The sequence below is a fragment of the Cuculus canorus genome, chromosome 4, assembly GCF_017976375.1.
Source record: "Cuculus canorus isolate bCucCan1 chromosome 4, bCucCan1.pri, whole genome shotgun sequence".
In the NCBI taxonomy this organism is placed as follows: domain Eukaryota; kingdom Metazoa; phylum Chordata; class Aves; order Cuculiformes; family Cuculidae; genus Cuculus; species Cuculus canorus.
The window spans coordinates 16,859,225-16,883,420 of NC_071404.1; the positions used below are offsets into that span (position 1 = coordinate 16,859,225).

Below are 24,196 nucleotides of genomic sequence, written 5' to 3' on the forward strand. Positions count from 1 at the left end.
GCAATAGCCCTGAGAAGCATAAATTCTTCCTTTCATCCTTTGTTCCTCCTCAGTCCTTTAGATTTAGCTCATATGAAGCATCAACATCTGAATGAATAAGCTTATCCTACAGTCATAAACTCTTCAAACTCAACACCCGTCATGTGCTCTCAGTAAAACCATCTAAACAGCCTAGCTCCTCCACTGACAAATTATTCAAGTGCTGCTACATATCATTGGAATGGTCATACTCAGACCAAACGTCTACCTGGCCCAGGAGCCTGTCTCCAGCAGTAATCAACAGCAGATGCCTAGGGAAGAGTATGAAAACATATAGTGACTGTATTCCCAGAAGACGTGTTTGGGATCTCCTATGCTAGCAGTAATGTTTTTGTGTTTAGTTTTCCACAGTGGGATCTTCTTCCATGATATTTTTGGTGGTGTTTTCTGTCCTGTGCTGACTCTCAGCATTCTAAACATGCACCAAGTTCCACACCTAAATACACACCCCATAAGTAAAAACAGTTTTGGTGGTTTTGAACCGCTTATGTGCTGTGCTCTTAGACACCTAAATCTAGATGCAAAGAGGTAAGGAACAATCAGTCTCTCTGTTCTTTTTCTTCAAAACTGAGGAGTTCTCCAAGTTGTTCTTTGTGTAAAGGCATATCCATACTTCTCTCATTTCCTTTCTCTGAACTTTCTTCAGATCTGCACTACCTTTTGCGAAAGGAGGGGACACAAACTCTGCAGGGATTTATGCAGAGTCTCTTTTGTTCTCTATTTCTTTTCTAATAATTCCTAACATTTCATTTACATTTTTATTGCTATTTAATGCTGAACATTAAACTGATGCTTTCACAAGAACTATTCATTATAATTCCAAGATCTCATTCCTAAGTGGTAACATTCAATTCACAGCCCATCACTCTACGTGGGGTGTTAAGATTGCTTTCTTCCAGGGTATCACTTATATTTACCTTCATTGAATTGGTGATATCAAAATTTGCAACACAGTCAAAACTTCAACAATAAAATAAAATAAATATTTTTAATTAAAATTGTATTTTAATAAGGAATGCTAATTTTAATCTATTTCACTGAAGAACTTCCCACCAATGACACCATGACAAGTGTAGCATCAAGAGACCTCTATGCATCATTTGGCACTGCTTTCTTTTGAAGAATATCACTATCTCTCTTAATATTCTAATGAGCCATCATGCTAGCTTAGAGTCACAATTCCAAGAGACAAGGGAATAGAAGAAAATCCCACCTTTCATTAACAAAAATCCCGTACATTTCAAGCTATCATGGCTGTAAAAGCTTAAAAATGTGATACAATTGTATGGTCAAGAACAGTAAACACATGAAAATTAGGTAACTTCTTTCATTTTTAAGCCTATTTCATGCCTTTTGAAGCATAATTTTCAAATGGATAACAGAATTATGATGGTGACTACAGGACACTTAGAGCCTATGAAATTTATTTAGAATGGCAATGTGTGATATATTCCTGAAATAGCCCAGAGTTAATTGAGGTTTTCTTTTCTTTTTTCTAAACAAATCTTGAAATGCTGTCAAATACACTGTATCATCAAGACCATACTAGTTCTTGAGAATACCTTGTTGGGAAAAGATTTAATATGTCCAGGAAAACACCAAACAGACCACAGCCTTAATAGCAAGTAGTGTGGTGGTGAAGACTCCTATTTAAGACCTGATGGTGATACTATCTCATTACCAAAATGCATGTTCTGCCCCACAGGCTCTCAACTAGCCTAGGAAGCATGACTTATGATCTCTCTTCATGGAGCTGTTCCACCATCAGATAATGAGATAATCCGGAGCACTCTGGTTGAGAAAAACAAAGAATGAAAAATACAGGCATTAGGGGAAAAAAGCCCACTCATTTTATATAAAAAAAACTATGTTGTATATCTAGAGATTAGATAATACTTTGCCTCTGTAAGTCCTTTGTTCTCTTCTGTAGTTTTTGTTTTTAATATAGTCAGATGTATGAGCAAATATACAAAAATCAGGAATGTAAATACTGTGGTTTATAGATGCTGTTAGAAATTATTTACTATCCAAAACATACGTAAGTTTAATAATTGTTAGGACAAGTTCTATTCTCATCTGCGTATGCATAACTGCCTAAAAAAGAAGCCCCAAAAGAACTGTTGAGATTTTTTAGAAAACTCTTAATTTTCTGAGCTAAATTCTCTGAAAGCACGAATTTTATTTAAAAGCAGTACAAAAAATAATATTTTAAAGTTCTTGAGAATAAATAGCTCCACTTGTATCGCTTCTTAAGCTGTTAGCATTATAAGATAATACATACGCACACACCCACTGTTCACAAAATCTGTTCTTTCCTTATTTTCCCTGGCATGATATGATCTACTTTTAAATCACAATAAAGATTTTTTAGATGATCATTACATTACACGGCATATAATAAATGTAAATCATCTTATTTCTACCCAACATTCACATGTCATAAGCATTAGACAGGATCTTATCCAGTACAAACACAGGAATTCATGTTTAATATCTTTTATTTCTAGTAAAAGGCAGTTTACACCTTGCCATGTTGTAGTCCTCATTTTCATTTTATAAAAACAACCCTTCTATAATCTCTCTGTCAATTTAATTATGAAGTGTGAATTGTCACATTTATAGTGCATGTTATAGTCCCTGCTCTGATAGCTTTATGATTTGCACTTTTAATAGTGTGTCAGTGGAACGAGATTGGCATGAAGAGCAGCAGCATTCACTCAGCAGAACATTCACTCCTTGCTCTGGAAACTAATGGTGGGTAACAACTGAGCTTGATGATCAGAAAATTAGTGAAGGCAAACTTCTTCATGTCCATCTTCTTCACACAGTGGGATTTGCTAGAAACGTGTCTGTCACTTGAAAGATGAGACATATGGCTTGGTGCATTGGTGTAAGGAACTAAGGACAACATTCCTGTTCATATTGTCAGGCTGAAATCTTACTTTGGTGAGACTCTTTGCAGGGGAACGATCTATCATAACTACCCCACCCTGAGTCCTCTTCTGTTCAAATACCAATGTGGGGAGATATCGTTAGATGATTTCTGCAACTACTTTGTTTACCAGAAATGTCTATAGCAAGTCAACCTGAAACTTGCTGTTATAATATATTTACTGACTGGTTTGTTGCTCAGAGTTTATTTACCTTGGCTTAGTGGACAGATGAGAAAAAGTTCCTGACTTTATTTTCCCAGCTACCTTATTTGTTTTTATGTGGCTCCTGGTCCACCCAGCTAACCACTGCTCCTGTGGTGGGATCATAAAGCACTATCACCACTCAGGCACATATAACATGCATTATTTATACAACTCTTCTCTGATCATTTGGTGCCTCCTTTCTCCTTTATCACTTTGGCCATCCTCCAAATTACAATACCATCACTGGAGCATATTTAAACTCGTACAAAGTTCTTAGACATTTCCTCCCAGGTTGAGAGGTTGTTTTGAGATTGACTGATGTTGTTCTGAGATATTCAGTGTTGGGCAGATGATGACTGAAATGGCCCTGCAGATTTTATTTTTTGAGCTTTCTGACTCTTTCAAAACCCTCTAAATATGCAAAGCACCAAAACCTGAGAAACAGGGGAAGCTTGGATGTGTAAAACCTCAACTATTCATTTCCACTGTGGATTTTGAAAGAAGCTTCAGTAATTTTGTATTTTGCCTGAACCACTTCACTGCATATATGGTACAGATGGTCAAATGGCAAAATAAAGCCCTAACTTTATTTGTAAGCCCCAGCCTTGTACTAAGTTGCAGAAGTATCACCAGCAAGAAGGCTGGGATGATAGTATCTCTGATAGGTGCAAAACATCATCAGCTCTGTAAATGTAAAAAGGATTCGGCCTACGACATCATCTGTATGCAGCATTAAATATGAACAGCGCTGCTAGCTGTTGAGATGGGAGGGAAGGGTCACCAGGATACTATGATTGCCTACTTCTTGCATTTCATAAATCCTAAGGACTGTCAGCAGCACATGCCTAGAGGCAGAAAGAAAAGGTTCTGCTGAAGCTATGTAACCAGCTCCTACAAAATAAAAGTGTGTTCATCTTCAGAATCTTCACAGGGTCTTCATAGAGCCATGCATCTCTGGGATGTAGCTGATACCAATGCTAGTCTGATCAAAAAGCAGGCTACAACACCCTTCCTTCAGAAGATACTCACCTGACTTTAGGAGGCAAGCTTCATCCCTCTTTGAAGTGAAAGTGTACTGGATCACTTGTTAGCTTAGAAGGACTTGGCATAAGGCTGTTGGAGGTTTTCACAAGTAAATTCCTCACGTGCCTGTGAGAATGTTTTACACAAGATAAGAAACACTTGTAAAGCATTTTGACTGAGATTCCAGGTTTACGAGTGTGTCTTATGATCTGCATGACACTATACAGAATAGGCACAAGAGTACAGTATTTTTTTTTCCTATTACATATGCAAGTGTACAGTTAAGGAATGACAAAAACTACCTTTGCCTTTTGGGATGAAGTAAACAGATTAATCATTTACTTCCCGTGAGTGTTACAGAGTTGAAGGGCACAGAAGTATTAAATGTGTTAGGCAATAATTACAAACGAAAAATGATGTTGTAGAATATGCATACAAACACGACTTTCTGTTTTAAAACTTACCTTGGTGCAAGTTATGTCTAATACTAACACACAAGATCTTTAGATCTACACATAATAAACAGAGCACTTAGGTTTTATCTGTTTGGATTTATAAACAACATAAGTGCAACAATCTGGTGCCGTGCCACAAAAATACAGTTCTTGGAACAAGAGGCTCACAATTCATTGTTTCCACAGCACGTGGCAAAGTTTATACTAATGAAACACAACCACCCTGTTTTCCAATGATGTACACATCACAGCTCTTCTCCTAAAAATCATTAAAACAGACAACAATCTAACTTGGTCCTGGCAATAAAATAACTCAAATTATTTCAGGCCTGGTGAAGGAAATGAAAGCTCCAAAACTGTTGCGCTTCTGCTTACCAAATTCAAAGACCTGTGTCATGAACATATTTCATGTAGGGAGAAGAAAACAGCTTCTGCAGTCAGTTGTCAGCAAATTAGGACTATTGAGGTCAAACCAACTGGTAATCAATGCCAAAATGTAGAGCCAGCTTCTACTAAACAGCAGCAAGGTAGAAGCTAGCACCTTGAGGAGCTGTGAGGTCGAAAGCAACCCTGCCAAACATACTGTGATGCCTGGAGCCTGCCCCAGTTGTTCAACCACATTGGTTGCACCAGGGCAGGGGAGGGAAGGAGGCCTGCATCTGTGCAATGAAGTCACTGCTGTGTGTCTCCTTCCCTGATTTTGGTCCACGTGCACATGGATAAGAAGATAGCCACATTGCAGTCTCATAGCACTCTATATGCATTGCCCAAAAGGAAGAAAAAACATTGTCAAAATTAATTCTGAAAATAACTCAGAGAATTTATGTTTTCAAAAACTTCATTTAGAGTTTATGGTTTAGGTCCTATTGAAACAATATACTTTTATTTTTCCCCTGTAAATGCAATTTCTACATGAGACGAAGCATAAAGAAGCAGAAAGTCTATGCTGGAGTGATGTACCATTTCAGTCCACACCCTACGAGCACTCCTGCATTCCTCAGAGCTAGGAAGGTCTTGCATGGCAACATCCATCCCAGTTCCAGTGGTGCCCAAGGCTCCCTGCCTGGCCAACAGATGATGACCAGACCATGCTTGTTCATACCAACACTCACCTTGACTCCAGCTACACAAGATACCCTGGAAAAGAGACCTTGCAGTCCCTCAGTGAGTCTGGAGAGCCAGAACAGCCAATCCCTTCCTCCACAAAAGAAACTATCACATGCACAACCAGCTGGGTTTTGGATTTCTACCCCAGCTCCCCACAGAATGATGAATGCACCAAGTCTTGCTCTATAAGGCATTTTCTGGAAATAAGTTTCCAGAGAAAAGGCTATGGTCAACAGTCACACAATGAAAGCCACACAGTAAAATTAAAACTCACTGTGAGGAGAAGACTTTTTGGGCTTTTCTGTGGACCAGTCCTCAAGATCTAATAAAAATTAGAAAGTGATTGACCCATTCTTATCCCAATGCAAGGCATATTTCTTCATTAACATATACATTTCAATATTTCAATATATGTCATTGGAAAAAATCATCAAAACAAACCCACATTATTCTAATGTGCACATTTCTTCTTCTGCATAGTGGATGAAAAAAAATATAAGACAGATGAGTAGTTATGCTTTGCTTATTACCCTTACGATAAGGTTTTCAGATACTATGGTGGTAAACCTATTTTGAATAGCAAGCATTTGCTTGATTCCATTATTCTACAATACCTGTGGGAGATTTCTTGTAACCTTGGAAATTATACACTTGGTTCTAGGAAGAAAAATTAGCTTTACTCAGAGGCCTAAGTAATTCAGATATATGGCATGCAGCATTTGAAACAGAAGTCTAATATCAACAAACTCAGAAGTAGATTTTATGACTGTTAAATATACATGTTGCAAAAGATTAGATTTACTGTTTTGCTCAGATTGTGTTAGTCATTTATAACATTTGAGCACTGAGGAACATAAACTTATTTTACGGTTCTTTCAGCCTTTCTCAAAAGGATTCCAGGCTCCTAGATAGGCAAATTTAAGACAAGGTTTTCTGGGATATAGGCACTGTACATACGAATGTATTATCTCTGATGTATAACACTCTTTTAAGGCCTTTTCATGATCCATTAATTTATGAATTACACAGCAGGGTAGGGATTGTGAAGGGCTTAATTTCAGCTATATGTTGATCTTCCCTTGAAGCAGCTTTTATCCAAAAAGTAAGTAGGACTAAAAATAACATGTTGTCTCAAATTGACTCTGACAGGTCTGATAGAATTTAACTGTTTTATTCTTTACTTATCAAAAGGTGGATAGTTAGGCCCATCTCTATTTATAAATACGAATATGCACAAAAAAGGCAAAATAGCAAAGAATAACTCTTAGGCTTGCTTTATTCACAGTAGAGTTACAAATAGCAATGCAGTTGCTGTAAAATAAAATTTAGAATAAGGAATGAATTATGCAAATAAATGCCGCAGAAACATTAAAATAAAAAACAACTCAATAAAACTTTTTGATAATGTACTGGCAAACTGACTTCATGGGAGCCAGATTTCCATCAAAGCCTCCTACCTCTACTTTGTCAGTCCTAATCCAATTCACGTAAACCAGAAGTAAGTTACTACTGACAGGTTATTCAGAGGTCAATGAGAAATTAGTGTCAAGGTCGATCTTATTCCAAAACAGTGTTGGTACTTCTGTTCATGCCTCAAAGGAAAGACCAAACAGCAATGAGCATAATTATGGGAGTATTCTTAGCCCTTAACATCTGAAGTATAGGGAAATTTCCACTGCCATCATAAGTCAGCTTTATAGCTAATACCTCAATGTTTAGAGCTGTTATTCATTTCTCTTTTATCTCCCATCCCTTTTCTTACAGCACGGAAAAAACCAGCAGCCCTCAAAACTGAGAAGGAGAATCTGCTAGCAAGCTAAAGAAGTGACAATAAAATTCTCACTTCAGGAGGTTTTAGATGCAAGCAGCAACTATGAATATTGCTGCTAAACAGAATTTGGGTAGGTGCTTGCAGTACAATAGTCAAGAAATCCAGATTAGCCAGAACTGAGAGATCTGTTTATTGCTGACAGGGTGTGGCAATATGCAAGAAACTCATGGTGTACTGAGAGGGAGTTTCTTAACTTCCTTCTCATTACATTCAGTGGTTTCTGTTTCACAATGAAAAAGCGTGAAAAAAACGCTGACAAAACTTACAGTCAAATTTTTCTTGAAATTTGTACTGGTCTTCAGTATCAGCTGAGATGAAGCTAACACAAACTTTAAGACGACCACAATCTTTCTTAATTCTGAAAGAGCAGAACTCTCTTTCTCTTCCACTCGCTACCCCAGAAGGATTGCCTGATGATATCTAGTCAGGTCTTGGTTTCTTTAAGTTATCACAACATTTTCAGGCATTGCATTTGATGCTAATGTTCTTGCCATAAGCATAATTACCATCAAGAGATAAGCTATCCATTTAACATTTGTATAATAATTCTTCTATCTCTTTTAATAAAACTTACAAAATGAAGAGAAAAGTTTTGTTTAGAATTAAACCCAAACATAGCTGTCTGTTCCATAGTTTCATGGTTTGGGTCTCCAAAGACGCTTCTTTATACATCACTAAATCTATGGTATTTTGAAAAAAATCAAAAAGACGACTCATTCATTATGAAGTTAAAATTGTCTGAAGTCCAAAAAATCATGCAATTTTCTTGAAACAAGCACATACATGAAATTCTAGGGATGAATGGAAAAAAGCTGCCTAAGCACACCCGAAAACTTTTCATATGGAAATTGTGGATTCTATGCCACCTCTGAAAATATCCAGTCATCAGTATACAAATGAGACAAATGCGGTCACTAAAGTTCTTATTTTATTGTCATATAGGACAGATTAATTTCTTATATCTCCACTCACTTATTTAAAACTGATCTAGTTAAATTATTTCAAATTCTTAATTCGGAGATTAACTAACTACTATTTAATGACTTCTTAGGCTTCAGGTGAGCATAGTAACTGACTGCACATTCTTAGACCACAAGCAAACTGAGGAAAAATATAATCATTTAAATCTCTGTGCCAAGTAGTTTTTTGATCTAATGATTTCTGGCTTGTGCTTGTGACGGGCTAGTGGACTGCACACAAATTCTCCACTAGCATGCAGTAAGTAAACCATGAAGCCACTGTAACTCAATTTCATGTCTGACCACATAGGCAGAATTGAATTGACAGAATTTGAGCAAAGTTTCACATTGACAAGAAGGCTATGGTCTTCTTAATGTAACACATACTTTGCCAAAACAGAGAACGTATTTAGCATTTCTCTGCTCTAAGGCCTTATGTACGCATAAGAGTTCCACTGCTCATTTTAACGATACTGAGATAGTTAAAGTGGTACATCTGGGTTTGTGTATTGCAGTTGTGTTGATATTAGCATAGAAGTACTGGTGTAATTACTTCAATACAGAAGAAGGGCTACTTCTACATTATTACGAATCTTCAGTCCTGTGTAACTATATCCATGTTTATGAGCTGTAGTAGTTGTCAAAATAGTTGAACTAGCACAAAAAAAACATCCCTTTCAAGCAAGGTTGTTTTGGAACAAGTAATAGTTTTCAGGTGCAGGTAATCCGGTTTCTCTCATACATTTATATGCCTCTTTACGTGTAAGGAAGGTATAGATGAGAAGCTGTTTCACATGCAGACAGCAGGCCAAATCATACTGCTAAAAATGCAGGGAAAAGATGCAGAAGGTAACAGAAAAAAATAGCTAGCAGACTTTGTCTGAACTCCAAAACACCCAAATGAGTCACTTCCATAGAACACATCCTCACGATATGAACTATCTCTACAAGAAAGTGCTGACCTACAATGGGAAACAAGAAATGTCTTGTATTTGATTGCTGAAATTCCAGTTGCTTCGTGAATTGCATATTGACAGCTTAACTTTTTGCCTGTCTTGAAAAAAAACAGCAGGTTTTTGATGTCCAAATAGTTATTTTGACTGAACACCTAAAACAGCCAATAACTTGTTGGAAATAAGGGAAAAGCAGATTCACACTGCTCCTCTTTATTTCCAAAGCAACATATAGAGTTTGTGTTCTTTGAAGGCATGTGTTTGTGTTTGAAGACTGAAGACTTGCATCCTGATGGCATAACATGTAGGACTTCCAAAGCAGTGCAATAATACATCACATGTCATTGACCGTAGCATCAAAGTCAATCATTTTTGAAATAATACAATGAAACAGACATCAAGGCCATCAATATTTTTCCCATTACCACAAGGTAGCGGCCATTCAGGTAATGACCACCACCCCAGAAGGGCACTGACATATTCCTGTGCCACCACACTCTGACCAGAAGACTTGTGTGCACTGTACGCTGTTTTGTGCTCTGGATTGCAGCAGGATCAGGCTTAACAGCCCACTGTGGTCTCTGCTGACCTGGCAAACTACTGCAAAGCAGAGTAGTTGAAGAACTGCCCCTTTTCCAGTTGCTAGGCCTTCCTCTGCTCTATATCAAGCAAAGGAAAAGTTCAGACAGAGGCAACTACACAAAATCCAGTAGATACTTTGGGAAAAGAGAAGAATCAGCTGGGGTTTCAAAGTCAAGCCGCAAAAAATGGGTAGAGTGGTCACCAGAGAGTCCATAGACTGCACACATGTTGATGCTAAGCTGCATCCAATGTCTCTCTGAAAAAGTGCACTTTCATTTCCCCTCCCAAGACATCTGTTAGTGCATGATGTCTTCTGTAGTGAGGGAAGACCAGAAGAAACAACTCAGTAGCACCTACTGGCTTGATTATTTTCTGGCAGCAAGACAGTGCAACAGACAGCAGAAATAGCAGCAGAGTTATGATAAGCAAGGGCAAACCTAGATTAACTGAGAGAACCTAGATTAACTCTTGAGAAGGAGCGGTGTTTAGATTGCTGGGTGAAGAAGTAGGAGCACCTCTCTGAACATCTACTGATGAGGACTTCCTCTGAAGTTCTTCACATCTCCAAAGAGGCCACGGAATTCTCCAATAGCAACTAAGATCCATAACAGACTAAAACACAGCTTCATCCAACTCACACGCAGGAAATGTCCTTTAAGAGGATTTTATAGTTTACATTTCAAATAGAGTACAACATGGGAGATGGACATATCAGCCACTTAAAACATATCTTCATAACTTCTATCAAATGGTGGTAAAGCAGAGGGCTGGGGGAGCAGGCTGTTCATCTAGTCCAGGTGGATCATCTAAGCAGATAATTTAGTCTCTGTGATCTCTAAATCATGGCCTATTTATTTTAAGCTCCAAGAAAGGGCTAATTAGTGCTAATCACAGTAGCAGCAGTAGAGATGTGGCCATTCACACACAAAGAACTTGGCAGAGACCAAACTCCACTTACACATAGGTCAGCAAAAAGAAAAGAGCACACCGCACTTTGTCATATCTCATTTGGGCTGCCTTCAAAACGCTGAGCTAGAGGCAAAAGATACCATGGTTCGTTTGCCATTCCCTGTCTAATCCTCTCACCATTAATTTATTTTAAAAGTTTAATCAGAAGTTCATAATGCTCAGATATAAATTTTTAAATAAAAAAAATTAAGCACCTGCAGGTAAGCCTTTTAGGAACTCATGGCTGGCCCAAGTTTGATTATGAATATGGACTTTGGCAGTTCACTTTTCTGCAAATGCTATTGTGATAAAAAGTAACTTTCATTCCCTTGTTGTTGCTTCAGGGATATGTCATTTACAGAAAATAAATAGACTTCTATCACAAAGAAACCATGCTCCATTCAGGGTCAGTGAAAATCTGCACCTCACTCTGGAGTTTCTAGCAGCATAGTAATAACTTTTCTGCAGAAACTGTCACTAACTGCTAGAAGTCTTGGCACTAATAAGGAAAGCACTTGTAGATATTAGTATACAAATAACGTAATATTTGCAAAAGGAGAAACCTGACTAAATTTGGGCTCTTCACTTTGCTGTTCGTTGACAAAATTGATTATATTAGTACCTTTTTAAAGAGTCAGTCAGTTTGGAATGCTGATTGTTATAGTGCTCTTTGATTTCCAGATGTCAATGTTTTGACAAGATGTCTCTAAAGGCTTTTAAAGAAACTAAGTTATCAGAAGGATGAAAATTCTTTAGTATTTCAAATGATGTGTTGGAACATAGTGATAAACTATTTTCACCATGGAAAAGAAGCAATCAGGGATCTGCTCTTGTACGTGTTCTCTTCACTATATTCATAAATGATCTGGAAAATGGAATTAACAATTAGATGGTGAAGTTCACTGATGATACAAATCACTTTGAATAGCCAATACTTAAACAGGTGTTATTATACTGAAGAGTGAGTGATTCAGCAACAAAAATGTGGACATTATTAAATATCGATAGATGCAAAGTAATACACATGGGGGAAAAAAAACCTAAATGCACACAGAGAGTGATAAACAACAGATAATTGATTTATTTATTATTACTTCAATAAGAGTCTTGGACTCCTTGTTTAGACCTCTCACAAAACACCTGCCCAGTGCTTGCTGGCAGACAAAGAATGCAAACTAAATGTTACAAATCATTATATAAAGACAAAACCTCAAATGACAAAATGTTACACCACTGTATAAACCCACAGTGCATCCAAAATATTTCACCTAGGTCTGTTTGACCCATGTCAAAAAGTTTATTGGAAGTAGGAGTGGCATAGGGTGGACAACACATAGAGCAATATGCTACTGCATGAGGACAGATGAAAGTACTTTTCAATTTGAAACAGAGATGACTGAGAGGAACTATGACATCTGTATATAAAACCGAGAATATCATAGACAGTAAGTAAGGGATAATTGTTCACTGTTCCTCATATCATAAGTCTTAGCAGGCACCAAACATTGTCATTAAGTCAGACAGGAATATTTTTTCACACAATTAATCACTACAATGTGTAGTTAATTGCTACAAGAACGTTGTGTCTAATAAAAATACAAGTAGGTTTAATAAATAACTAGGACAATCTATAGAGAAAGGATTCAGCAAGGTCTGATAAATATATAATGCACTTAAATTTACAGTTCAAGTACTATGTGCATTGTACACAGCTAAAAATTGAAGAAAGTATCACTTCGTGCTTGTCCTAGTCTCACCCTTAAGAAATGGTTAAAAGACTGTACCCTGCTCTGATTTAGTGTGGCCATTCTTATCCTATTATTTCGGCCCAAAAGCTACAAGTTTCATGATCTAATTATATCTGTCTTCAAGAAACAACTTAAATTTGGCTTCTATTTTCAGCACCAAGCAGGAAAGCCATTAATTCTCTCTTGCAATAAATAGGGGCTGAACATTGCCAGCACAATTATTAACTCCTTCCTCCAGCAAGCATATTCTGTACCGCTCCAGCAAGCATATTCTGTACCGCTCCAGCAATCCCATCTGACTTCAGAACAAACTCTGCTCCCTCCTTACTCTTCTTCACCTGCCTGTGTATCCAATTGATCTCTTATCTTGTTCTTCATTAAATTTATGATACTGTACTTCACTGATTCTTGCAGATAGAGGAAGCTTTTGTGTTCTGTTAGACATTTGACAGTGTATTACATGTGACTTTTATTCATATTGCTTTGTTTTTAAAAGCAATATACCAAATTCTTTTATATTCTGCAGTATGATTTTCTTTTCTGAACTGACTTGTATTCAGCTTTGTCTCTCCGAACATTTCAGAGTGTGAAAAAGTATAAATCATTCCCAGGTGTCATATATATGGATAATATATTTCCAACATCATATTCAACAAACTATTTATATCAACAGTTTTATCGGTCAGATATTTACATTAATTTGGTTGTGAAAATACGGTTTTAATCATAAACTCAGTAGTTAGATGGGTACACAAAGCTGCAGTTAAAAATGGAAGAGGTGAGAAAGCCACAGCATGCTCAAGCTCTAAGGAGGGCTGTTCCTCAGCACTAATGAGAAGGCAAGGTGTGCAAAAACAGCCCTGTTCACTTCTCACCCCTAAGCAAGCTTATTAACAAATGAAACTGGAGAAAAAACAAGACCTATAGAAAATGGCTGGACTTTTTAATAGAGTTTATATGCTTCACTTCCACAGCATTTTAATGAAATTTGAATGGCTAATTCTTCTGGGTTCTTTTAAAAATACCAGTCTGCATCATGGGATAGTCAATGATAAACAGCAGATATATATAGTGATAAATAAAATAATGTTTGATCCATGTCAAACTATGACTGACTGCTTTCTTCTAACATTTTCTTGTTACAAGGCAGATGAACCACATCCTGCGTAATATATAAACTGCATTTACAACAACCAAATAAAGAGCAGGAAGGCCTGGATTAACCCCAAATACAACAGATAGTTTGTAAAAGCCTGACTGGCCTCCAGAAGGTAGACAGCAAGTGAAGAGACACCAGTAGGCTGGTTCTCAGAATAAATTAAAAATCGATTTCCAGAAACTAAGGCCTTTAAAATACCAAGTTTGCAGCAACAGAAACAGTGATACAAGAAACGTGTATTTTATTTCTTCATCTTTTTGCATCAATGGATCCAAAACTACTCTGCAAAGTGTGTGCAGACACATCTGTCACAGTGCAGAAGCTCTGTAAGCAACAAGGGCCAAGAGGAAGGGTTGGTAGGAGATCTTGCATAGTAGCAGCCCTCCAGAGATGCTGAGTCCCACAAGAGCCAGGAACATGGGCGCTTCAAAGAATGCCATCCTAATTCAAGATAACCTAGTCCTATTTACTAGCTCTGAATACATAACCTTAAAGACAGGGGGTTTCTGACACTGTAGGGATAAAATACTCGTTTTAACTTGTGCATATCCTGTAGGGTTTGGGCAAAGGATGGTGATTTTTAGGGTTGGAGACTGTTGTGACATGGCTAGATGCAGAAGCTGACAAGGAACGTCACACAACACACAAGTCTGATGTGTTTTATGTATATTTTTCAGCAGGTCTATATACTGAGAGATTGATTCTGATGGTTTGAAGCAACACCGTGTTAGCACTCTCTGCTTCTTCATTTTGATAATTAACAGCAAGCTTCTCAAATGCTGGCTGAAAATTTTCTTAGGCAGACTTTTTTTTTAGCTTGGCTTCCTGAGGAAATGAAGCTTGCGTGCATCATGCTGTCTCTCTGTCATGTCTGCTCAGCTTCAACCAAATTGAACAGAGTAGAGAATTTTAAAATAGTAAGATCTCACAACAGACCTGTACAACATTCAGCACATCACGGAAGGCAGCTCCCAAAGCCTGTAATTTTGTTGCTAGCAGAGAAGGGCAGTCGACTAGGTTCAGCTGGTAGCAGCTGTTAACCAGAGAGGCTGGTCACCTTGCATGCATGCATCTCCAGAACAGCACATGCTGGGTCATTCCCAGTCATTAGGCCAATCAATGGTATCTAAAAGCCAAGGAAAAAAACCTAAGTGAGACATCACTGCAGAGGAGCTAATGAGAAGTGAGGAATCTCACTGCAAGGACACAGAAAGATTGGAAGGTACCATGGTAGACGGTGACATATCACACCTCAAAAGAAACAAAGCAAGAGCAAAACAGTCCTCATTATTTTTGCCATTCAAGGAATGATCTGGAACTGTTGTTTTTGTCTCTTCTTCTCTCCATCTATATCCAACAGTCCAGCTGGACTTACCTGTCCCATGTATAAATTTCTGCACAAGCACAAAGAGCTACAAAGAGCAAAGGGTATTCAGTCACCTGTTAGATGATAGCTACATCGTAAGCCCACAATATACAACTAGCCATATATCTATCATAAGTCAATGGTTACGTGTGATGCAAACTGATGACATGGCATATAATAGATGATACATAAAATGATTTATGCAATAAGCCAATACCTCTATTTACATAAGAAAGATACAGTTCAACTTGCACAAAACAAGCAGCAATTGAAAACTTATCCCTCCATTTGACTCACAAAAAGAATACTTAATGGTTCACATAAGATGGAGTCTGCCTTTCCTTCACATGGAAACGTGGTGACATTGATGAAACAGCAGGTCTCTTCTCACAACTTTGCAGGATGACCGTAAGTGTCTTTTGACAGTCTCAGCTTGCTGTACGGAAAGGAGGATCATCGTGAAGCACACAAGAATGTTCACAGGTGTGCCACAGAGAGCAGCGTAAGACCAGAGCCACCACGGCCACCAGGCAGAACACTGGCAGACCCATTTGACTCTTAGGAGACGATGACAGGTAGCCTTGCTGCCAGTAACTCTTGACATCCCTTTTTCCACTCACTGCCATTTGCAAGTCAACAGAACAAAAACAATAATAAAAGCTAACACATCTTCCCCCTCCAGTACTGGATTATTAGCTAGGTCTCTTATTTTCACTTTGGAGGTGCAGTTTTGTTAAACAAAAATCATGGAGGGCTGCAGAAGGGAACACAGATACATCGGCAATGCTGCTGCAAGAACAACAAACCTTTTGTTAGCTGCTGCACGCAGCTGGCAAGCCGGTACTCGAGCAGCCTGCGTGGCAGCTCTGCAACTCTGTCAAGCATCACAACTGGCATCAGCCCCTTCTGAAAAAATAAACAGTATTTGTGACCTATAAATCTTACTGCAGCAAAACTGAGCTGGGAAGATCTTTAGAAATCAGCAGAACTTAAACCAGAACGGGGAACCTGCTGTCTTGTATGTGACATAATGCTTCACCCGTTTACCACTGCTTTCCCCAGTGGGCTGGGTTATGAAAAAGAAAAAAAACAAAAAAGAATAAAACTCAATCTTGAAGAAATTAACCTAATACAAACACCAAAAAAGGCTGTGATGCCTCTGCCCCTGGCTCCAGTAATGGCAGTGAGTTGATTATAAGAGATGATCATAATTACGATCTCAGATATGCATAGATGACATGATGAAGGAGAAAGCAGTAAGACCTCAAAGTCCTTGCTACCCTGACTCGGGGAGGAAACCATGCAATCCCCCAGCCAGCTGGAAGATAGCAGCTATCTAAAAGAGGGGACTCCACTGCAGAATGGCCCAATCTCTCCAAGATTTTATAACCAGATATGTCTGCCCCTAGGGTTTCAGAGTAAAATGAAATTTAAAAATCCAGAATTAAGCTAGAGAACCAGCCTCTCACCTTCTGCAAGTAGCCAGCTGTAGCCCTGAAGCACAAGACTTCTTGGGTTTTTTTTAGTCATCATCTTAACACAGAGCTGAGCATGTGGAACACGTTGAGGGCAATGAGAGCTTTTTCTGTTCTCCTCCACAGCTTATGGAGAAGGAAGCAACAAAGAACAAATTTAAATGTGCAGATATACAGATTGCACAGAAGAAATTACCTCCATGTACATCCAGAGAAATATTCACAAACCTGTTCCCAGAGTCAGTTTAAAGTATATCCAATTGGATTAAATTCCTAGCAATGGTAAGTTTACCACCTACCTACACTGGGAAATTATTCTTGTGTATAATCACCCCCACTCTATCTTTATAGTGATTGAATTTTGCAAGCTTTGATTTCCAGCTATTGGATCTGTTCTGTCTTTTTCTGCAAGACTGAAATCTATACTTTTGTTCCTAATACATTTGTAATGCCTTCTTATTGTCTCAAGCTCTGCTGGCCAGTAATAATTCCTTATTACCTTTATCTTCTCCAGTACTAATTTACATTTTGTAGATTCAATTTCATTCCCAGTTATGTCCCCCTTTTCCATACTTAACATATCGATTTCTTGTTTAATTATCACCTTTGTGCCTTCTTTCTTAGGCTAGCATTTCTCTCCAAGGTAACTTACTTGTGTGCTCATTAAAGTGTAGCCTTTAGAACACCCAGCAGGACTTCCTTGAGAAGTCCCATTTTCCATTAAAACTTACCATTTTAGCACTCAGTTAGGGAAACAAGTTGTTCTGATGAACCAGTCGATTTTATGTTTCACATACCACCTGGTGCTGAATCTGTTTCCATAAAGTGGAGGGTACCACAGTACCTACGAGTTTTTTGCTACCAGTGCATCAGAAAGTCCAACACTGATTCATCTCCTGTTCCATGCAGACATTTCCATCTTACAATATCCTTGAGATTTTCCTGAAATTAGATCTTCAGAAAATTTAAGGCACTCTTTTTCCTAATGATGTTCAGAAGGATTCTTCATTCTGGATTTACTGATGGTAATGCATCTTGTCCTCACGCATTGTGGACAAGTTCTAGAAAGCAGTGCTCTCTATCGCAACAGAATATGTCCCCTGCGTGCCTGTAACAAAAGCCTACCAGTCACATGTTCGGCTTTGTTGTTAGTAAAGTGCATTGAAATTTGTGCAATCTTCGTGCTACATTAGAAATTCCAAATTCGTTTTAATCATACGAAGTTTGGAAGTAATTATTATTTTTTGATATTATCTATGGCAATATTATTTCTCTTTAACATACCATTTAAATTAAAATTACCCTTTTTTTTTCATTCTTTGATATCTGCAAGTGCAACATAATGTTGAGAAGTCAACTGCACAACTCTTATTGTGTAAGTAAAGTGCCATTGTTAAAGTTGGTGGTTTTGGTTTGTTTAGGTTTTCTTCTCATTCTGGCACCTGGACTCCAAAATAAAACAAGAGTAGCAATGAATATTGATCAACTTTTTATTACCCAGTACATCAAATATTATACCCAAGTAGCTTTTGTTAAAAAACTGTGATACTAGAAAATATTTTCAGATATCTCCTGGCTCCTCTAAAATAAAACAAATGGATTTCCTATCCCACCAGAAGTTACTATACTGCATAGGTAAAGCCATATGAGGTACAAAAAGAATAAAAAGGAACAAGTATCATCATGTTCAAAGCAAAGTACATTATGATAAGTACACTTTCTTAAAAAATAAAATTAATGTACCTCCTACTTACTCACCAGCACTACCAAGATGGAGCCATTCAAGTCATGACTAATAACTTAATTCCAAGCAAGTTCATTCACATAAAAGGAAAGAAACCATGCACAAAGACCTAGTATGTCGTAAGGATCACTCTGGAGCTGGGCAAACAGTATTTTTTCTAAAGTTTGAGGGAATTTCTCTGGACTTCTGTATTTCCAAACTAAGAACAAGAAGAACAGAACAAGAAGAGAAGAGACTACACATAGGATAAATAATCCCTGAGGAGGTATGACACCAGTAGCTCCTAGTCTACAAAACATCAAAAGTATACAAAACAAAAATATCACCGTAGCGACAGGGGAGCTTCAAGGAACCCCAGATATGTTGTGGCTTGTTACAGCTTCCTCCCAAGGGCACCACTCAAGGTTATGAGCAACCGCGGCCCAACTCTTCAGAAGAAGGAAAGAGCCGAATCCACATCTCCCATACTGTGGGTGAGTGCTGAAGTCATTGGGCTTTAGGGTAAAATAAGGACAGGACCTCCCATTTTCTTCCTGAAGCTTAGTGGACTTCTGTGCTTTGCTTTCATTATATGTAGTCAAAAATGAAACAGCATTATCAAGTGGACCCAGGAGTATCAGTGGATCACTGTAGCTATTAAGGGCTTTCTCCCATAGATTGCCAGCTTTACATGAGCCACCCTGCAGCCATGAAAGCAGATGGTGGTGTGGGCTGCCTCAATAAGTCTGCAGCCAGCAGACTAAAGGACATGGCAATTCCATCTCCTCAGCACTTATTAGGCCACATCTGTAATACTATGTCCAGTTCTGGTCCTTCTAGCTCAAAAGAGGCATTTAAAAATTGGAGAGGCCCTAGCAGAGGGCCATCAGGATGATCAAAGGACTGGAGAACATGACAGATGAAGAAAGGTTGGAAAAATCGGTTTCTTCAGCATGGAAAAGAAACAGCTAAGGGGTGAACACAGTCTTCCAATGGTTGTTACTGAGATTCTCTTCAGAAAGATGCCAGAGAAAAGAGGCAGTAAGCACAATCTCAGTCAGGGAAAACCCATCCAGGTATACCAAGAAATTCTTCAATGCGACAGCAACCAAACTTTGAACAGGTTGCTCAGAAAAGTAGGAGAACTCCCTGGAAATCACTGGGCTTGATGGCCCCTGGTCATCTCATCTAAAGTCCTGCTTTCAACAGGAGCAGATGATCTCCAGAGCTCCATTCCAGCCTAGGCTTTTCTATACGATTCTGTAACTATCAAGGTTTTGATGTGTTTAGAAAACACAAAACAACAAAAATACTCAATGCTACTAGAAATACATAGTTTTCAGATGGAGCTCCAGACTGAAAAGTATATTTGCCATGTAGTTTTAGTTGAGTTCCATGAATGCACTGTCATTTGCTTCCACTGAGAACTTCCTATGACACTGCTAAAAAACTTTGTCAGTAATAGGTAGAAATAATTAGCTGGGTTTTGATGTCTGGTATGGCATGCCTTAAATCGTTGATAGGCATTCACTCAGTGCAATCCTATTGATTTAGAAACCATGTATATCATGCAGTTTCCCTGAGCACAATAGGATGCAAACAACAGGAGACCATTTCTTGACTCACAGTTTCAAGTATCTCTTTCTCAGGGTCACATTGCAACCAGTCCTCAGGCTGATGGGCTTCCTTTGTCCCTTTTCTGTGCACTTCTGTTGTGCTCCTGCCCTGTGCATACATCCACACAACGAGAATAAAATTGATCCCATTATTTTCAGGACATCAAAAAAATTCCTCAGAAGATCTAGCTATGGCCTTACCATGATTAGTACACAGCCTGCTCTGGGGAGAACAGCTGGAGACTGGAAATTTAAGTATTTTGTTTCAGTTTGTTTGCACAGCAGGTCTGAAACAGCTTCAGAGTGATGGGCTACAACTGCAAAACCACATACATATGCGCTTGTAAAACACTTACCCAACCATTGCATGACACTGATTACTATGCCAGCATTATGCAAAAACCTCTGTACTCTACATTAATTACAAAATAAATCATTTACAGAGTTCTACTGATAGCTGGAACCAGACTGATCTTCCATCTCAATGTTTCAAGACTGAGTTCACAGGAAAGAATTTTTTGACTAATTCTACTCATCATCTTGGGCAACTATATTGCATGAATATAAAAGGCCATGCTTTGATAAAAACAAAAAATCAGTACCAGGAAATTTTACAGATCCGCAAAGTAGGAAACAAAGGAAACGGCACAGTCATGCTACCTTGTAACCCACTTCACTTTAATTCATGCTCACATGACAACTGTATACTTTATTAAAGATAAAACATTCGTTATACATGTTGGAACAAAAAGTAAACAATATAAACTGGAAACTGTATTTTCAACTATAAAAAAAATTTCAGCAGATAAAAAGAACGTGAAGCAGGAGAAAAGCACTACCATGGTACACAACATTATCCAGGTGAAACCCAAATTTTCTGCTTATTACAGCAAGGCATCACCTTGTTGTATCCCTCTAATAAGCTTGCCTGGAAAAACATAACATCCAATGAAAGCCCTTAAGAGGCATCTCTCATAAAAGGCCTGTGACAAGAAAAATGAAAAACAAAATTTTGGTAGAAGCAACATATTCGCTCTTATGTCTTCTTCCACGCTTCAGAAACAGGCTTTTTTTCAGCTCATGCTGTAATTCCCTCACTAATAATACTATTGCTGATAGCCCTGATGTCCTTACTTAATAATATTTGAAAACTTGAAAGAAACTACATGAAAAACTGGTGATACAGAAATCTTGCCTTACAGTTAAAAACTGAGGTACCTCAATGAGATTTGCATAACAACAAAAGAGAGCTGAGGTGCCTTGATCAAAGCCTTTAAGTATTTTCATTGAATAACGTCCAGTGCTAGAGGCTTTTTTAATCCAGCAAAGATTTAACAATTCAAGTCAAAGCTAAATTCAGACCACAGATACAACACTTCACCTGAACAGTGAGTGTTGGCATAGATGTGGTGGACTCTTTGTTCTCTGAACTCTTTAAACATGGAACAGAAGTTCACCTTGAAATAATTCTTTCCAACAAAACTTACAGAGTGATGCTCTGTGGTCAATGCTGAGGTTGGCCTGTATTACATCACCAAAATGACAGGGCTGTTCTTGTCTTGAAGTCTAATTACATTAAGAAATGCTTTTAATTCACCTTGAGCAAATTTTGTAGATAATTATTAAAGGGCTACTATAACTCTACTGACATACTAAAAGTTATTTTCATGTAAATGGGCTCCTTTTGTAAAGAACATTTTGACTACTGTCCTAGGACTCACATATTTAAGGAATTACAGTTTAACTGGGATATAGGAAAAGTCACGTATAAAAATTCAGTGCCTGGTCTCCTTAGTGCTAGCTGCAGAGGTCCTACAGAGACTAAAAAGTATTCAAGTAATTCTACAGTGTCATATTTGCCTGAAAACCCAGCTGCTTTTTATGAGAGCTGAGAATCTCTAATATTCTACCAGTGTTTAGCTATTGGGTATATTAGTTTATAAGGCTCTGCAAAGAACAGACCCTGCTTATTAACCTTTCACTAAACCCCTCACAAACTCAAACACTGGTGAGAGGATAAGGACAAAATGGCAAAAGAATGTTATCAGGAAACGTATATAATTAGTACTTTCCCATTTCCCAAGGACTTGACAGTCTACTTGATAATCATTGAATTTTCATTACTTTCATTGATTTGATCAACTCCTTTTAGTTCAGAACATAAATGATCTGAAAAGTGAAGAGTCAAAATAAAATTCCCTTTCATAAAGCATTTGTCATCATACAGAATTCACCAGTGTAATTACACCCCTATAGTTCTGATGGTATAACTCCCCATGTGGACGCTTGAATTCTACATGCATTCATGCAAGATTAAAAAGCATCCACAAGGCATAATTATACTACTGTAGTCTCTGGTAAATTTCCTTATATAAAGAAGACCTTTCAACATTGAAAAAAGAGGTTATTTGGAAGGAAAAAAAAATAAAAAAAAAAAAAAAAACCAAAAGAAAAGCCCTTTGGTTTCCTAATGTAGAAATTTTATTAGGTTTTCTGCTCTTCATTTGCAACGTATTATAGAAGCACGCACAAGAAAAAAAGATTACAAAATGAAAACTAAGGTTCCTCAGATGATTCATTCTGACTGACCTCTGGTCAAAGCACATTGACCCAGAATGATATCATAATTACTCAAGGATATTTACCAAGATTCAGGATTTTTTAAAGATCTAGGTAATATTCCCTATTAATATCATGGGTACAATTGATTTGTGGCATATGTGATCATCAGTTCTGCAAAGCAGTTTTTGTAAGCTATATTTAAGCACCAAACTGGTTTGTGCCACTGCATAAAAATGGATCCGGGCTCTCAATACCACAATGAGAGAGGAAATGATATAATTACAGTAGGTTTTGTATTCTCTGTATAAAAGATGAACACAATAGGTCTTTACCCTAGTTCCTTACCCTTGTAGCTATGTGGTCAGAAAGCATGACTTCCAGTGCTACAAGTTAGATTAAACTTACAAAAAACTGAACAAACACAGGTAGAGGATTTAATGATTAAGACATTCAAGCAAACATACTGTAATTCTTTTAAGTAAAACTGTGCATAAAGGGTTAAAAAAAATAGAGTCTGCAGAAATAAACTAAATTTAACTTCACAGTTCCCTCAGGTTCTCATTATAGAAGAAAATTAAGGTTGTCTGGATGACTTTAACCATGTGTTTTCTTTTTTAATATATTTCATTTTATTGAAGTGCAATATTTTCCCTACATTTCCTAGGTTTCAATTATTTTTTTTTGTATAGCTAATGTACTTATAAAATATTTTAACACAAATATTCTAATGCATTCAGCTTATATGTAGTTTCTTGGCAGGGATTTTTCCTGGATTTCTTTTCTGTACAATTATTAGATGTGTTACACATGAGAATTAAGAAAGAACCACATGGATAATATGGGTTTAGCAATCAAAAAATACAGGGTGAAACCAACATAATGCTTTTCAGTGTCTTTGTATCATCATAATAGCATGAACAGTCAACAGTGATAATTTTAACTTTGATTTACAATTGATCATTAGGTCAGATGAAAATTATTATGAGAGGACTCAAGACTTCTTATTTCTGAGTCCCAACTAGAACTAAAGAAGGTGGAGGAAGACCAGCAGGAAAATAAACAAAAGCTTCATTATCAGTCACCCTGCACCATTCAGGAATGTAATTTAGTAAGTTAAAACCAAAACAAAGCAAAACAGCCAGGGATGGGAAAGGTAGCTGGGACATGACAAAAAAAAAAAAAAAAAAAAAAAAAAAAAAAAAACCAAACATCCAAGTGAAAGCATTTATTTGCTGTAAGGCAGAGATGAGTTCATAGAATTATAGAATCACTAGGTTGGAAGGAACCCACTGGGTCATCAAGTCTAACCATTCCAGTTCAGTTCTGTATTGTCTCCAGGCCTGCCTCTTCTACCTCCCAGAGGCACAGCCTCATCGCTGGGCCAGTCTCATTGTTACTGCCATGGAGTCTGGAGTATTTAGCAAAAGATGCTGCGTGTTCACACTGAATGGGAAGGAGAGCATTCGACCCTCCAGTGACCCAGCTGCTTCTCACCAGCAGAGCTCAGATATCA

General features: G+C 37.8%; 1 long non-coding RNA gene across 4 annotated transcripts in view; it reads right to left on the bottom strand.

Moving 5' to 3' along the window:
• Positions 1 to 1,084: 1,084 nt before the first annotated feature.
• LOC128851969 (uncharacterized) overlaps positions 1,085 to 24,196 on the bottom strand; it is a 32,741-nt gene continuing 9,629 nt past the window's right edge. For 3 of the 4 annotated variants that reach the window (XR_008449503.1, XR_008449502.1, XR_008449501.1), the window contains exons 3-4: positions 4,206 to 4,325; positions 1,085 to 1,830 (exon numbers count right to left, since the gene is read on the bottom strand). This is a non-coding gene — a long non-coding RNA (uncharacterized LOC128851969). Of the gene's footprint in view, positions 1,831 to 4,205; positions 4,326 to 14,877; positions 15,068 to 16,776; positions 21,016 to 24,196 lie in introns of those variants that run through there. The other variant, XR_008449500.1, reaches the window with a different exon arrangement.